The following is a 16,028-nucleotide window of genomic DNA, read 5'->3' as shown; positions in this document are numbered from 1 at the left end:
TGTAGCAGTATCAGTCAAGTTTTTCTCTGTCTCCATCTGATGGCAGGGATGCATAAACCCAGGCTTCTGGACTGATCCAGGTTCGTACAGGGAAAGAGAATTTTTAAGCAGGGTCTTTGTCCATTTCAGAATGTAAAGCGAAGTTGCTTACCTTTTAGTAGGTACTCTCCATGAACAGAAGAACAGCCAGCCACACAAGATTGGGGACGTCTTCCAACAGTGCCGAGTTGGCCCTTATTCTTCTCTAGCCCAAAAATGTCTGGAGTCTGTTCCGGACATGCAAGGAAGTCCCTGTGCTAGCATTACCATGTGCCCGCCCTGAGTCTTTTCTCAACTTCCTGGGGAGGAGGGAGAGATTGTTTGGCTGTTTGTTCTTCTGTCCACGAGCAACACCCATTACAATTAAGCGACATCATTTTTCTCTGTGGACAAGCATAATAAAGCAGCCACAGAAGATGGGATTCTCCAGCTAAGGGTTGATTGCAGTTTTCCTTTTTTTTCCCCTTATCTATGGTTATTGAACGGGAAGTTAGTTACTTATTAAAAATATTACCAAGTACAAATTTACTGTCATCTTGAAATTCTTGCTCTAAACAATATCATCACTGGTAAACAAAGTTTTGTTTCCTTCAGGCTTTTTGGTGTTCCAAATAGATTTTTTGATGCTGATCACAGATATTACTTCGAAATTTGTACATCACAAAAGGTTTTTGAGAAATGGCCAATTTTGTGTTACAATAATTGTGAAATTTTAAACCTAATCTCGCGTACATATATTTTCTTGCTGGATAGTAGTTTTTATGGAACCCCTCCATGCTGGGTGACTGTTGGATTCTCATCCGCGAAGCGTTGGACAGTGATTACAAATGAAAATCTGCGGCAAAACATTTTTAGTTTTGTTTTCTAGTGCCAACATTGCCATTATAGCTTATGCCGCTACAGACACATAACAATGCTTAATGTATATCACACTTCTCTGTTAAACGGTACATGATACAGACATAATAAATGCATATTTGTGTTCAGCTTGTTAAAATCTACTTGTTTTACCGAAGGTTGTGGAGGCAACAAAATGTTCCCAGAAATTTGTTTACCAGTGTATTTGGCAAAAGTGTATATTGTTGAACATATTGTTGCTTTGCAAATGTCTTACACAGAAGTGGAGTTTAAATGCTATTTTCCTGCCACAACTTCGGACCGATCTTCAATTACTATCAGAGTCCAAACATTCACCACCAGCTTGTAATTATTCTCCAGTTTCCACAAACTGCTATTTAATAAAAGTACAAATTATACATGTAAGAGATATCACCATTTATTAATTGGATGCTTCTGGCTCCCGCAGGGAGAGACGAGGTAGCGGTCCGGGAGGTCCTGAGCAAATTCTAATGCGGAGCCTTTTTCGATCACCTCGAGGACCCACTGCTCCGTTGTAATCTTGACCCATTCCTCGAGAAACAGAGTCATACGGCCACCTACATTTTGAACGGAGGAATGGGCCGGCAATATCTCATTGTGAGGACTTCGCAGAGGGGCCTTGCAAGTTACCATCTCGGAAGGGATGTTGGCCACGAAAGGAATGAGACCACGGCTGGGATCTAGCGGAAGCACCTCTTTGGAAGGATCCCTGCGCTCTGTTATCGTACCTGTGCTGGCCTCGGAAGCGAGAGCGCGAAGGAAAGAAGAACTTAGCCTGTTTAGGGCGGACCTCAGGCAGTTTATGAATCTTGTTGTCTCCCAAAGATTTAATCAGCTGTTCAAGGTCCTTAGCAAAAAGCAATTTACCCTTGAAAGGAAGCATGCCCAGCTGCATCTTGGAGAAGGAATCTGCAGCCCAATTTCATAGCCAAAGAAGCCGTCTGGCCGATACTGCGGACACCATGGCCCTGGCCTGCATCTGGAGAAAGTCGTAGAGGGCGTCAGCCCCATACGCCACTGCAGCTTCCAGCTGATCCGCCTGTTCCACCTCTGCAGACAGGAGGTCCTTGGTGCTGAGTAATTGTTGAACCCACCTGAGGCTTGCCTGCTGCATGAAGCTGCTACAGACTGTCGTCTGAACTCCTAAAGAGAGGACTTCAAAGATCCGCTTGAGATGCAGTTCCAGTTTGCGATCCTGAACATCCTTCAGCGCCGTGGCTCCAACCACCGGGATGGTGGTGCGTTTGGTAACTGCGGAGACCGAAGCGTCAACCTTAGGAATCTTAAGCATCTCCAGGAATTGGTCAGGTAGGGGATAGAGCTTGTCTATTGCCCTACTCACGCGGAGACCCGATTTGGGAGACTCCCATTCCCGTAGGAGCTGCATAAGCATAGGGTGGAAGGGAAAAGTACGTGGAGGAACCTTGAGTCCCGCCGGGACAGGGTCCACGATCCCTGGGGCAGAGGCACTGGCGGATTCCTCAGGTGGGTTTTCGATCCCCAGCTCATTCAGTACAAAAAGAATGAGCGGGTCCAGCTCTTCCCGCTGGAATAATCTTAAAACCCGCGGGTCGTCACCCTCAATTGGGGGATTTGGGAGCAAATCCAGATCAGGATCTGGAGGAGAGGGCTGGGGAGGATCTGGGGTGGTTGGTTTGCCCGGAACGGTCCTGACTCGGACAGAACCCTGGGAATCTGGGACCCGAGGAGGCTGTGCAACGGACACCCGAGGGATCTTTGCTGGAGGGGGGCCGGGGGGGGTTCCTCTTGTTCCTGAAGGCTGGCTAAATAAGATTTGTGCAATAAAAGCACAAAATCTGGAGAAAAACAATGCTGAGCCTTCCCAGGTAATGGGGGGGGGGGGACGGGCTAGGTCAGAGAGATCAGGCACCCCCTCCGGGGGGTGCACGGGGCTCAAATCTGGCAGCAAAATCGTAAAATCTGGCTCCCCTCCCCCTTGAGGCACAGAATCCGTTGCGATCCCTGAGCCCAAAATGTCCCCCGTTCCCGCAGTTTTTCCTCGAGGGAGCCGGCTTGGAAGCGCGGCTGGGAGCCCGACCCCGGACCACCAATTTTGCTGGTGCCCCAGGGGGGGTCCCTCACCCCCAGGTAAACAATCCGAGCAGAGGCCATCGCGGGAGAGCCACGAAGCAGGCTCGGCAAGTTACTGATCTCGGCAGCAGCTTAAAAATGTCAGTGCAGCAGTACCCGAGGCAATAAAAACTCCCGGGTGAGAGAAGTCAAGAGGGGAGTGTCTGGATCACCAGTATCATCCCAATCCAATCAAGGGTCACCAGCTAAGGAATCCTAGGCTGAATATTCAAAGGGCAAGCTCCCCTAGGACCCTATAAGAGCCAGGAGACAGAGCTGTCTCCCTGAGGAACACGGGTTTTGAACGTTGAAAAATTTCTTCTTTTTTTTTTTTATATAAGAATTAGGTAGGCAGTACTTGCTTGATCCTGAAGTAACAGTGAGGAAGAAAAAAACCCACAGAAAGAAGAAATAGCTAAAGAAGGGGAGCTGCAAGTTCAACTGTCTGGATCTGCTGGAGACAGAGAAATACTGAAGGGACGCAGGAGGGGCTCTGTCCTGATATAGGATACCCTTTCAGTTTTTCACTGTCTCCATCTGCTGGACAGGAGGCTCAACCCACTGTCTGGACTGATCCGGGTACGTACAGGTAAATGGGTTGTACCTTCTCTGAGAATAATAATAGGGGATTTTTTGTAAATGTCTTGTCTACATCTCCTCTGTACTGAAGTATTCATTTCTGAGGAAGATAGTGACTGGTGTACAGAGCTTTGATTTTTGATGGACTCTACTGTCTCGCTGATTTATCTCCAAACACGCCTCCGCCAAGGTGTGTCTGCTAAGTTTTCATGGACTTCTTCCCTTAGAATAGAAGTGCAATGTTAGGAAGGCGCTAGAAAGCAGCGATGAGGGAAGACATGTTTTGGTGAAGCTCCGCAGTCCCAGGGCCTGTATATCCCTCTATCACCACTGCTGTGACAAATGCACAGTTAGGAAAGTGATTCCAAATATCTGAGGTGACATTGCTCCTTTGAGAGGTATTAGTGGATGGGCTCCTGTCATGCCCACAGACTGCTAGAGTGACCAAAAACAGATTTCTATCACGAAGCTGGGGATTCAGAAGGAGCGAGCAGAGGAGGGAAGGAGAGGTCAGGAGGTGGAGGAGGAGCAAATAGCTATGGTTGCCCAAACCACGATGCCATAAATATTGAAGGAAATCAAAAAATTGAGGGCTGATGTGGCCAAAGATTTAGGCTCTATGTCCTTCTCCATAGCGGAGATCAAGACCCAATTAGACACCATTTTTTCTGCGGTTGTAGGAGGTGGAGAAAAGGATGTCGGCAGTAAAGGACTGGAAATCCTCTGCAGCGAACATGCTGATGGCCCTTAAAAAGCAGGTCAAATTTTGGAAGAAAAAGTGGTAGACCTAGAGGACAGATCTTAAAGATCTAATGTTCGGGTGGTCAGGGTACCTGAGAAGTCTGAGGGGCAGAAAGTGCGAGATTTTTTAGAACGGGTCCTTCGGGAGATTTTGAGCCCCACTGATGGCGATTCCCAGCTGGAAATCAATTGGAGCATCAAGTGCCAGGGAAGATGGGGGAGGCAACAACTCCCCATGCGCTTTCCTATTAAAATTTCACAAGTTTCAAAAGGAGGAGAGGGTTCTCAGGAAAGTGTGGGAGCTAGGTCTTCTATCCCTTCGAACGATGGACTCAGGCTCTCCCAGGTTAAAGCACCTTAAGCTTTAACCCATATTCTTTTTGAATTATGCTACAACTACTTGCCTTTACCTTTCTTCCAGCTTTTTAAGCTTCCAAGTTTTTTACTCCTTGTTAAATGTAACTTTGCCTTATTCTCCTCTATTGGTTTTTACTTTATTTATTGCTCTTGTTATTCCCTTGTTCTATGTAAACCGATCCGATATGGTTATTACTATGAAGGTCGGTATAAAAAAGTGTTAAATAAATATAAATAAAATAAATATAAAGGGAGTAGGATTGCGATCTTACCCCAGAAAAGAGGGAGGAATATGTGAGGGGGAAGAAATTGTTTCATGAAAAACAGCTGTGGTTTCGATTAACTTACCCGAGACTTACAGTAAACCTTAATGCAATATGGAAAAGTTTTGGCTCGCCAGGGGAAGCGATGGAATATTTAACTACCGGTACATGTGATCAAGATGGCGCGGCTTCACAGTCTGTGGCTGCTGTTCGGAGGGAGGAATCGTGTAGGGCTGGAGTGGTGGCAAAAACGACAACATCCGGAAGTGGAAGCCGGGCAAGTCGAGCTAGCAGTCAGGGGATTTAGGGAATGAGAGATACCTGCCCTCCATGATTTAGAAGTATGACCCTGGCTGGACACATGTGCAGGCTCCTTAACTGAGAAGATGGGCTTGGACAGGAACAGAAATGGCAGAAATACCGGAGGATCACCCAGTGATGGAGAGGCCTTGGAGCGATTGCCAACAGTACAGGAGGCAGGAGAGTGGCTGTAGTCGAAGATATGCGGAGACAGTATTTACGCCTGTCATAGGCGGGGCAGCTTGGCAACTTTTAATTACATTTTTCTAACTGAGTAATGCAGTCTCTTTCAGGAATGTAGAGCAATAGAGGGGGGAAATAGGATAACAATGTATAAAAAGCACATAAATAAATAAATAATGTAATGGGATTGCAAATTGCGATGTGGGGGACTGCGGCTCTGGGAAGAAGAGGGACTGTGAGAAGCTAGGGATGGGTGATTATGGCTTTAAGGGAAGGATTGGAGGGCAGTTTGAGTGCATTTTTTCTTGGCTATGCAAGTCTATCACACAACTCAGTCTCCTATGGAAAGCACACTGGAGTGTGTGACTGCAGCAGCATTGGGGGCCCGGATTGGATGTTTATAGCTAGTCCATTGCTGAGACAATTGGATGCTACAAGTGAGTGCTATATCAATGAGAAAAGGGAAGAACCACCAGGTTGCCCAGACAGATGTCCATTAAGCTGCTTCACCAGACTATTAAATTCATACTCAATGCCGGGTTTGGGTATAGTTGGGGGTGGGTTTATGCGATTCCCCCAGATGGTATATGCTGGATAAACGAGAAAAGGGGAGGAGGAAGATGGGGATGGAGAAAAGGTAGGGCACATTTGTCTTAGTGGTGGGGGATGGTGACCCATTCAAGGGGTGAAGGTGCATCCAACTCTTTAGTGGCCATGCTTGAGATCAGGGGTTTGCTGGGGATTTATTGTTGCAAGGGGGAGGGGGGAGAAATGTTTTGGGGTTGATGATAAGGGGGTGAAAATATGCAACAGTGAGACGCGATTTGAGTGCGACAGCCAGGATCATACCTATGTTTTTCACATGACTGGTGATGGCTAATCAAGAAGCCATCTTTCTGTCATTTAATGTGAGGGAAAATGGAACTCCGATTAAACAAAAGGAGATCTTAGATTAGCCAAAGAAAAATAAGGTGATGGTGGATTTTCTACAGGAAACTCATCTAAACGCTAGACAGCATAATAAATTTAAGAGGGAATGGGTGGGGCAGGTATTTCACTCTTCATATAACACCAGAAGTAGAGAAGTATGTGTTCTGGTGCACAAGGCCTTCCCCCTGAAAATTAACAAGCAACTGGTTGATTTGGAAGGGCGATTCCTGATTCTTGAATGTTCCACATATGGGAAGGAATTTGCATGCTAATGTAGGTCAACAAGAATTTTACAGCAAATTGGTGGGAATATCTGAGGAATTTTCACCCCTTCCATATATGAGGGAGATTGGAATGCCTGCCTAAACCCTGCTATGGATAGGCCCTAGGGTGTGGGTGAATCTGGGGGTTCGGTGGAAGGTATAGGGAGGCTGGTTGATTGCTGGACCTATGGAGAGTGCAGTATCCGACTGAGAGGGAATTTACTTGTTTCTATCAGAGACAAAATTCTTACAGCCGTATTGATTATTTTTTATGTGCAGCTGAGTTTATGCATAAAGTGGGGAGCTCGACATATTATCTATACCCATATTGGATCACAGTCCAGTCCTGCTTCCACTAAAGTTGCTGCAAGATGAGGAGGTTCTGCAGGACTTGGCGATTCAATCCCTCCTTGCTAGAAAATGAGAGTTTTTGAAATATGATTACTGCAGTGGTTAGTGAATTCAAAGTGCATAGAGGAGCTGAAGAGAATCCAGTGGTAGTATGGGAAGCCCTCAAAGCAGTACTGAGAGGACAATTACACATTCTGCTAGCTACATTCAAAAATAGAGAAAGTGTAGGGAACAATCTTGGGAGAGACAAATTAGATATCTGGAAGAGAGGCACAAAGCAATGTGCTCCAAAAGAGTCTATAGAGCTTTACAAGGTATGAGAAATGAGCTCCAACAACTTCAGGTGGACAGGGTGGAGAGATCCTTTCAGTTTGCACATCAAAAGATGTATGAATACGGTAATAAGGCAGGATCTATGTTGCCTAGGGCCATTAGGAGGAGATCAGCTCAGACTTTTTTTCATAGCATTAGAACTAAATTTGGGGGGGGGGGGGGGGGGAGGGGAATCTCACATAATCTATGCACCATCAATAAGACCTTTCAAGAATTTTATGAAGAGTTATATGCCAATAGGAAGAAGTGCAGTGTAGAGGACATAGGTGAATATCTAAGGGGGGATGGAGATTCCGGAGATTGAGAGGCAGAGAGATAAGCTGGCAGCTCCGATCTCAGGCACAGAAGTGTGTAAGGGCCTTGTGGAGTTGCCAAATGGAAAGTGTTCAGGTCCAGATGGTTTTCCCTTAGACTTTTACAAGCGATTTTCACAGGACCTGGCACCAGCATTAACAGAAGTGTTCGACTATTTAAAGAGATTTCTGGAATCAGAGCACACCCTGATGGACATTATTATCATTCTGATTCACAAACAGGGGCATAATGGGGTGGACCCAGGGTCCTATCACCCTGTACACTTATTAAATTCTGATATAGAAGTGCTGGCCAAAGTACTTCAGCTTCAACTGGAAAACATTATGCATACCTAGTCAGAGAAGATAAGACTGGTTTTTATCAAGGGTTGGTTGTCCAATACGAACACTCGTAGGCTGTTGGATATTATGCAGCTGGCTAAGCAAAATAAGGTGGAGGGGCTGGTATTGGCCTTAGATGCAGAGAAGGCCTTTGATCACCTCTGGTGGCCCTTTATGTTTTCCATATTGGAAAACTTCAGATTTCCAGCACTATTCCAAGCATGGGTTTGTGCTCTATATTCTCACCTTCAGACTAGAGTATTAACTAATAGGCATTGTTCAAGTCTGTTTTCTATTATGAGTGGTACTCAGCTGGGACGCCCTCTATCTCCACTGCTATTTGATCTGGTCATTGAAGTTCTAGCCCAGCGGGTTAGATCTCATCCAGGAGAGACGGGTTTTGTGGCAAAGGGGGTGGAGCATGTTATAAGTACATAAGAAATTGCCATAATGGGTCAGACCAAGGGTCCATCAAGACCAGCATCCTATTTCCAACAGTGACCAAACCATGCCATAAGAACCTGGCAAGTACCCAAACACTAAGTAGATCCCATGCTACTTATGCCAGTAATAGCAGTAGCTACTCTCTAAGACAACTTGATTAATAGTAGTTAATGGACTTCTCCTCCAAGAACTTATCCAAACCTTTTTTAAACCCAGCTACACTAATCTCATCCCCTGGCAACAAATTCCAGAGCTTAATTGTGTGTTCAGTGAAAAAGAATTTTCTCTGATTAGTTTTAAATGTGCTACTTGCTAACTTCACGGAGCTCCCCCTAGTCCTTCTATTATCCAAAAGAGTAAATAACCGATTCACATTTACCCATTCTAGACATCTCATGATTTTAAAGACCTCTATCATATCCCCCCCCTCAGCCATCTCTTCTCCAAGCTGAACAGCCCTAACCTCTTCAGCCTTTCCTCATAAGGGAGCTGTTCTATCCCCTTTATCATTTTGAGTGCCCTTCTCTGTACCTTCTCCAGTGCAACTATATCTTTTTTGAGATGCAGTGACCAGAATTGTACACAGTACTCAAAGTGCGGATTCACCACGGAGCAATACAGAGGCATTATGACATTTTCCATTTTATTCACCATTCCCTTCCTAATAACTCCTAACATTGTTTGCTTTTTTGACTGCCGCCGCCGCACACTGACCTGACAATTTCAATGTATTATCCACTATGATGAGTAGATCTTTTTCTTGGGTAGTAGCTCCTAATATGGAACTTAACATCGTGTAACTACAGCATGGATTATTTTTCCCTATATGAATCACCTTGCACTTGTCCACATTAAATTTCATCTGTCATTTGGATGCCCAATCTCCCAGTCTCGCATGGTCCTCCTGCAATTTATTACAATCCGCTTCTGATTTAACAACTCTGAATAATTTTGTATCATCTGCAAATTTGATTACCTCACTCGTCATATTCCTTTCCAGATCATTTATAAATATATTGAAAAGCACCGGTCCAAGTACAGATCCCTGAGGCACTCCACTGTTTACGCTTTTCCACTGAGAACATAAGAACATAAGAAATTGCCATGCTGGGTCAGACCAAGGGTCCATCAATCCCAGCATCCTGTTTCCAAGGGAGGCCAAACCAGGCCACAAGAACCTGGCAATTACCCAAACACAAAGAAGATCCCATGCTACTGATGCAATTAATAGCAGTGGCTATTCCCTAAGTAAACTTGATTAATAGCCGTTAACGGACTTCTCCTCCAAGAATTTATCCAAACCTTTTTTTTTTTTTGTTGTAAACATTTTTTATTGGTAATCAGTACATCAAACAAGATAACACAGCGTATGCATCACAACACTGGCGAACCAGTGTGAAAAAGATAAGAATAACATCTGGAAACATCAACCTGCCACTGATACCATTGAAATATCATGTTATAAAACCCCCTCCACTCCCCACCCCCCTCCCACGCCACCCCCCCCCCCCCCCAGGACCAGACCAATCAAGTTCAGTACGAGATGAAGGAGTTAACTATAGACATCAAGGATTCGGCTTGTCGCATAGGATTCACAAGCAAAAAGAGAACCCACCCATCCAAACCAAAGTTGAACCCAGCTACACTATCTTCACTAACCACATCCTCTGGCAACAAATTCCAGAGCTTTATTGTGTATTGAGTGAAAAAGAATTTTCTCCGATTAGTCTTAAATGTGCTACTTGCTAACTTCATCCTACTATCTGTTTCCTGTCTTTTAATCAGTTTGTAATCCACAAAAGGACACCGCCTCCTATCCGATGACTTTTTAGTTTCCTTAGAAGTCTCTCATGAGGGCTTTATCAAACGCCTTTTGAAAATTCAAATTCACTACATCTACTGGCTCACCTTTATCCACATGTTTATTAACCCCTTCAAAAAAATGAAGCAGATTTGTGAGGCAAGACTTGCCTTGGGTAAATCCATGCTGTGTTCCATTGAACCATGTTTTTCTATATTCTCTGTGATTTTGATCTTTAGAACAGTTTCCACTACTTTTCCCAGAGCTGAAGTCAGGCTCACTGGCCTATAGTTTCCTGGATCGTCGCTGGAGCCCTTTTTAAATATTGGGGTTACATTGGCCACCCTCCAGTCTTCAGGTACAATGGATGATTTTAATGATAGGTTACAAATTTTATCTAACAGATCTGAAATTTCATTTCTGAGTTTCTTCAGGGATTCATATCTTCCTGTCCAGGTGATTTGCTACTCTTTAGATTGTCAATCTGGCCTACTACATCTTCCAGGCTCACAGTGATTTGGTTCAGTTCATCTGAATCATAATCCTTGAACACCATCTCCGGAACCCGTATTTCCCCATTCTCATTAATAAACATAGAAGCAAATAATTCATTTAGTATTTCTGCAATGGCCTTATCTTCCCTAAGAGTCCCTTTAACCTCTCAGGCATCTAATGGTCAATATATGCGGATGATGTGTTTTTGTTTTTGATTAATCTATGGGGGTTCATGCCTGAAACTGCTCAAAGTTCTGGAGGACAATAGTAAATACTCTGGTTACAAGATTAATTTCACCAAATCAGAGGTGTTCCCTATTGGATTTGCAGATCTAGGTGCTTTTCCTCAATGTCTGGCTGCCTTTAAGAAGGTTATAGAGAGCATTAAATATCTTGGTGTATGGATATCCTGGAACTTCAATGATTTGTATAAAAAATATTTTGTCCCAGTGGTGGATCATATTTACAAGGATTTGAGGACTTGGGGAGACCGCTTCCTTTCATGGGCTGGAAGAACAGGGGTACTAAAAATTAATATTTTATCCAGGCTATTGTACTTATTTCAGCATGTGCCTTGCTTCTTGCCAGACAGGTTTTTAGTAAGCTCAACTGGATGTTGTCTAGGTTTATTTGGTATAATAAACCAACTCATATAAAACTACATACCCTTTGGACATCGAAGGAGGAGTGAGGTATGGCACTTCCGAATTTACAAAATTACTACTGGGCGAACATTAGTCTGGATGCGTAGAAATCAAACTATCCCCTGGTACTGTTAGAAGAAAAATTAGCTGGGGATGTGGATCTTCCTATGCTACTGCTCAAGCCAGATCAGATGGCAGGTGTGAAGAGAGACGGGGGTGGGGGGGGAGAATGTGGAAGGATTAAATCATTAATGTCCATAAAATTCATAAAGCATTCTTAACCGCTTTATTTAAGAAGATTGAAAAGGTGTCAGCATAAAGCCCAAAAGAAACTTTTTATGCTGACAGAGAGTAGGATTAAATGGACAATTTTCTCAGTGGAAGGGAGTGGACAGTGGAGTGCCTCAGGGATCTGTATTGGGACCCTTACTTTTCAATATATTTATAAATGATCTGGAAAGAAATACGACGAGTGAGATAATCAAATTTGCAGATGACACAAAATTGTTCAGAGTAGTTAATCACAAGCAGATTGTAATAAATTGCAGGAAGAAGCCTACAGTCAGTGATCCTACAAAGTCAGTGATCCTACAAAGTCAGTGATCCTACAAAGTCCTACAAAGATCCTACAAAGTGATCCAAAACAGTCAGTGATCCTACAAAGGATCACTGACTGTTCCCCCAATTAAATCTACTCTCCATATTACACTCAGAGACCGAGCCTTCTCCACAGCGGGACCAGCTCTTTGGAATACCTTACCACCTGATCTCAGACTTGAACCTTGCCTATTAACATTCAGAAAAAGGCTAAAGACTTGGCTATTTAAACAAGCCTTTCCTGAAACTAATATCCAAGGAGAGATCCTACAGCACTCAAGCACTCCAGAGTCTATTATCCATTAAGAGACCTTACTGCACAATTTAATTAAACCTATAAAGAGTCATTACTGCACAATGTAAATAATCTACCGCTGTTAAGGTTTATATTTATTCTTGTCTATTCTTGTCTTCTTCCTACCCCATTTTCAACAACCTTGTTATATTGTAACTTTTTGCTTCCTCTGCACTGGTTAAAAAGAACAAAGTTATTGCACCCCCCTGTTATCTGTAAACCGGCATGATATGATTGTATCATGAATGCCGGTATAGAAAAGCTTTAAATAAATAAAATAAATAAATAAAAGACCTTGTGAGACTGGAAAATTGGGCATCCAAATGGCAGATGAAATTTAATGTGGATAAGTGCAAGGTGATGCATATAGGGAAAAATAACCTATGCTATAATTACACAATGTTGGGTTCCATATTAGGTGCTACAACCCAAGAAAGAGATCTAGGTGTCATAGTGGATAACACATTGAAATCGTCGGTTCAGTGTGCTGCGGCAGTCAAAAAAGCAAACAGAACGTTGGGAATTATTAGAAAGGGAATGTTGAATAAAACGGAAAATGTCATAATGCCTCTGTATCGCTTCATGGTGAGACCGCACCTTGAATACTGTGTACAATTCTGGTCGCCGCATCTCAAAAAAGATATAATTGCGATGGAGAAGGTACAGAGAAGGGCTACCAAAATGATAAGGGGACTGGAACAGCTCCCCTATAAGGAAAGACTAAAGAGGTTAGGACTTTTCAGCTTGGAGAAGAGACGACTGAGGGGGGGTTATGATAGAGGTGTTTAAAATCATGAGAGGTCTAGAACGGGTAGATGTGAATCGGTTATTTACTCTTTCGGATAGTAGAAAGACTAGGGGGCACTCCATGAAGTTAGCATGGGGCACATTTAAAACTAATCAGAGAAAGTTCTTTTTTACTCAACGCACAATTAAACTCTGGAATTTGTTGCCAGAGTATGTGGTTAGTGCAGTTAGTATAGCTGTGTTTAAAAAAGGATTGGATAAGTTCTTGTAGGAGAAGTCCATTACCTGCTATTAAATTCACTTAGAGAATCGCCACTGCCATTAGCAATGGTAACATGGAATAGACTTAGTTTTTGGGAACTTGCCAGGTTCTTATGGCCTGGATTGGCCACTGTTGGAAACAGGATGCTGGGCTTGATGGACCCTTGGTCTGACCCAGTATGGCATTTTCTTATGTTCTTATGACACCTTTTCAGTCTTCTTAAATAAAGCGGTTATGAATGCTTTATGAATTTTAATGATTTAATCCTTCCACACGTTCAGTTGCTTATCCTTTGATGGTTCGATATTATACCTTCTGTGATTGTCAGTTACCAAGAGCACTCATTCCCATTCGATCCAGCTTTTTGATCCCGGCTTACTCATATCCTAAGAAAGTGGCTGAGTGGTGGAAACAAGATTTGAAATTCTTGGGAAAACTGTGGGAGGAGGAAAGTGCAAGTATGAAATCCTTCTCTGTTCTGAGAGATGAATATGGGGTCCAGGAGGAATCTATTAGGTTATACAGAGCCTTGAAGGTGGAATTGGAGCGGTATAGAGGAAGGGGGGGGGGGGGGGGAGGAAACAGAGGACTCAACCCGCTAGAGAAAGTCTTTGCATGGGAAGACCTTCCAGTGAAGAGCATCTCTAAATTATATAAAACATTACAAAGCAGACACTTGAATGGCAAACCTCCCCTAGGGCTCATACAACTATGGAATACTGATCTATCTCTTAACTTCGATTCTGCTGACTGGAGGGGTATCTGGAGGGCGGAACATAAAATATCTATATGTAGCCGACGAATGGAGTTGATGGTCAAACATCTTCACAGAGCTTATCGATTCCCTGTGTTTTACTCCAAGTTCTCTCCTGGGGGTTCAAATTTTTTGTTGGAGGAGATGTGGTCAGTTAGGCGCCTTCCTACATATGTGGTGGTCCTGCCCTTGTGTGATGAAATTCTGGGAAAAGGTGGGGGTGGAGATCAATTAAATTCTTGGGATTGATTTTGAGATACCATCTACACTGTATCTTTTGGGTAGGTGGAGAACCATTCATTTGACTATGTCTAAGCAACTCCTGGCATAATAATTCATACAAGTAGGCAGGTTCATGCTCGCTACTAAGTGGAAATCCATCCCCACAGTGTCATGCTGGCAATGCAGCTCCAGGAAACTGACCTGGGTGGAGAAGCTTACTTATTTGTTAAGGCATAATATGCGTCTCTATGATGCAATTTGGTCTAGATAAAGGGTCTATCGCAAGGTGACGGATAAATGACTTGATGGTTTTTTTTTTTCCCCAAGTGCTGAATCTCGGCTGTGATTAATACATGTTTGGTAGACCGCCTCAATATTGTGTCAGATCGATAGGTCCAGTGTGGGTGTCTGGCAACCCTTGGGATGGTGAGGCACCTGAGAAGGGTTATGGATTGTTTCTGATAAGCTGAGCGTGATGGGGGATCCTAATTGTTCAGACAGGAGATCAATGTCTGTTTACATATGTGAAATGTTGTCCTATCCAATGGTAAATGTTGTCCTATCCAATGGTAACATGTCTAATCTCTGTACTGGTTGTGGACTATGCCAGATACCTAGAGCTGTCCCCCCTAAGGTGTTCTGAGGCTGTCTCATGTACATTCCTTCACATGGACATTATTATGTCCTGGCCAATTTTAAATGCTGTATTTTCTAGCCACATTTATTGCCATTGGTGAAATAAAATATGGCATCTTCAATATTTTTGTTCTATATCCAGTAGTGCTTGATGTACAGGGCCCACTTTAAATTGTTTTGGTGGTTGCAGTACATCATAATTCTGTAGTAGTTTCTTCCTCTTCTTGAAAATTGAAGGGTAGAGCTGCAGACATCTTCTGTATAAAAGATGGATAGGTAGTACCCTCTCGCAGTGTTGATGCCCTATTTGGTGTTGGAGACGAGTCTGACGGTGGATCTGGGGAATGGCCCCAGGTACATATTCCAAGGAATCCTCAGATTTTTGAGAACCTTCAGAATCTGATAGAATGTATGAAGGTGAATGTGATTTTATTACTTCTTCTGAAGATATCTTAGTGACTTTGTCTACTGGATTATTTTAGATGTTACAAAACAAGAAAAGAAAGTTTATGTTCCTTTTTGGTTGATGCAGGCAGCCCCTCAGGTTGTAACAAAGGAAGCTATGTTATAGCATTTACAGATGCTAACTCCATAGTATGCTTATGCTTAGCATTTTTCTCAGTGCCATTGTTTCAGTGCTGTGCATTGTCTGTCCCAAAGTTCTTATAGATGTCTGCACAGACATTGGTGCCATTAGATATCTGCACAGTGTCCAGTGCCATCTTTTTTCTATGTCAAAGACTCTTTGCCATCTTCTCTGTGCTTCAAGGCATCTGCTTGTATACTTTTCAGCATCAATAGATCAGCACTATTGGTATACAGTATATTGACTGTGATGGTGCTTTGGCGCAAGTGACAAAACTCTATGATCCTTCCACGCTGATGACCTACTCTTGATCTTCTGGAACATGAAGTGTCCGATGAAGGGGATCTTTCTCTTTTTTATGATGTTTACATTTCATATGCTCTGTTGAACTTTTTAGTTCATATTTGAGCTTTGGGACATGATAAATCAGTGTCACTGTCAGACATCACCCATCTTGGGTAGCTGCTTTGTTATGCTTGTCCATGGAGAATACTGTCAGGCCGATAATCTAAAGTGCACGGAAAACAGGCACTCAATGTTGAGCCACCGCTTTCCCAACGCACGCCCAGCCACCTCTCCTAGGTGTGCGATACTGAATTTA

The 16,028-nt window shown here is 43.4% G+C and overlaps 1 protein-coding gene across 6 annotated transcripts in view; it reads right to left on the bottom strand.

Annotated features, from left to right (window-relative positions):
• Nucleotides 1-16,028, bottom strand: part of NUP188 (nucleoporin 188) — a 370,052-nt gene that overhangs the window by 199,483 nt on the left and 154,541 nt on the right. The gene's annotated exons all lie outside the window — the stretch shown is intronic.

This window comes from Rhinatrema bivittatum, chromosome 8 (assembly GCF_901001135.1).
Source record: "Rhinatrema bivittatum chromosome 8, aRhiBiv1.1, whole genome shotgun sequence".
Classification (NCBI taxonomy): Eukaryota; Metazoa; Chordata; class Amphibia; order Gymnophiona; family Rhinatrematidae; genus Rhinatrema; species Rhinatrema bivittatum.
The sequence above is the reverse complement of the archived record's forward strand: the minus strand, read 5'-3'. Positions and strand labels throughout refer to the sequence as shown.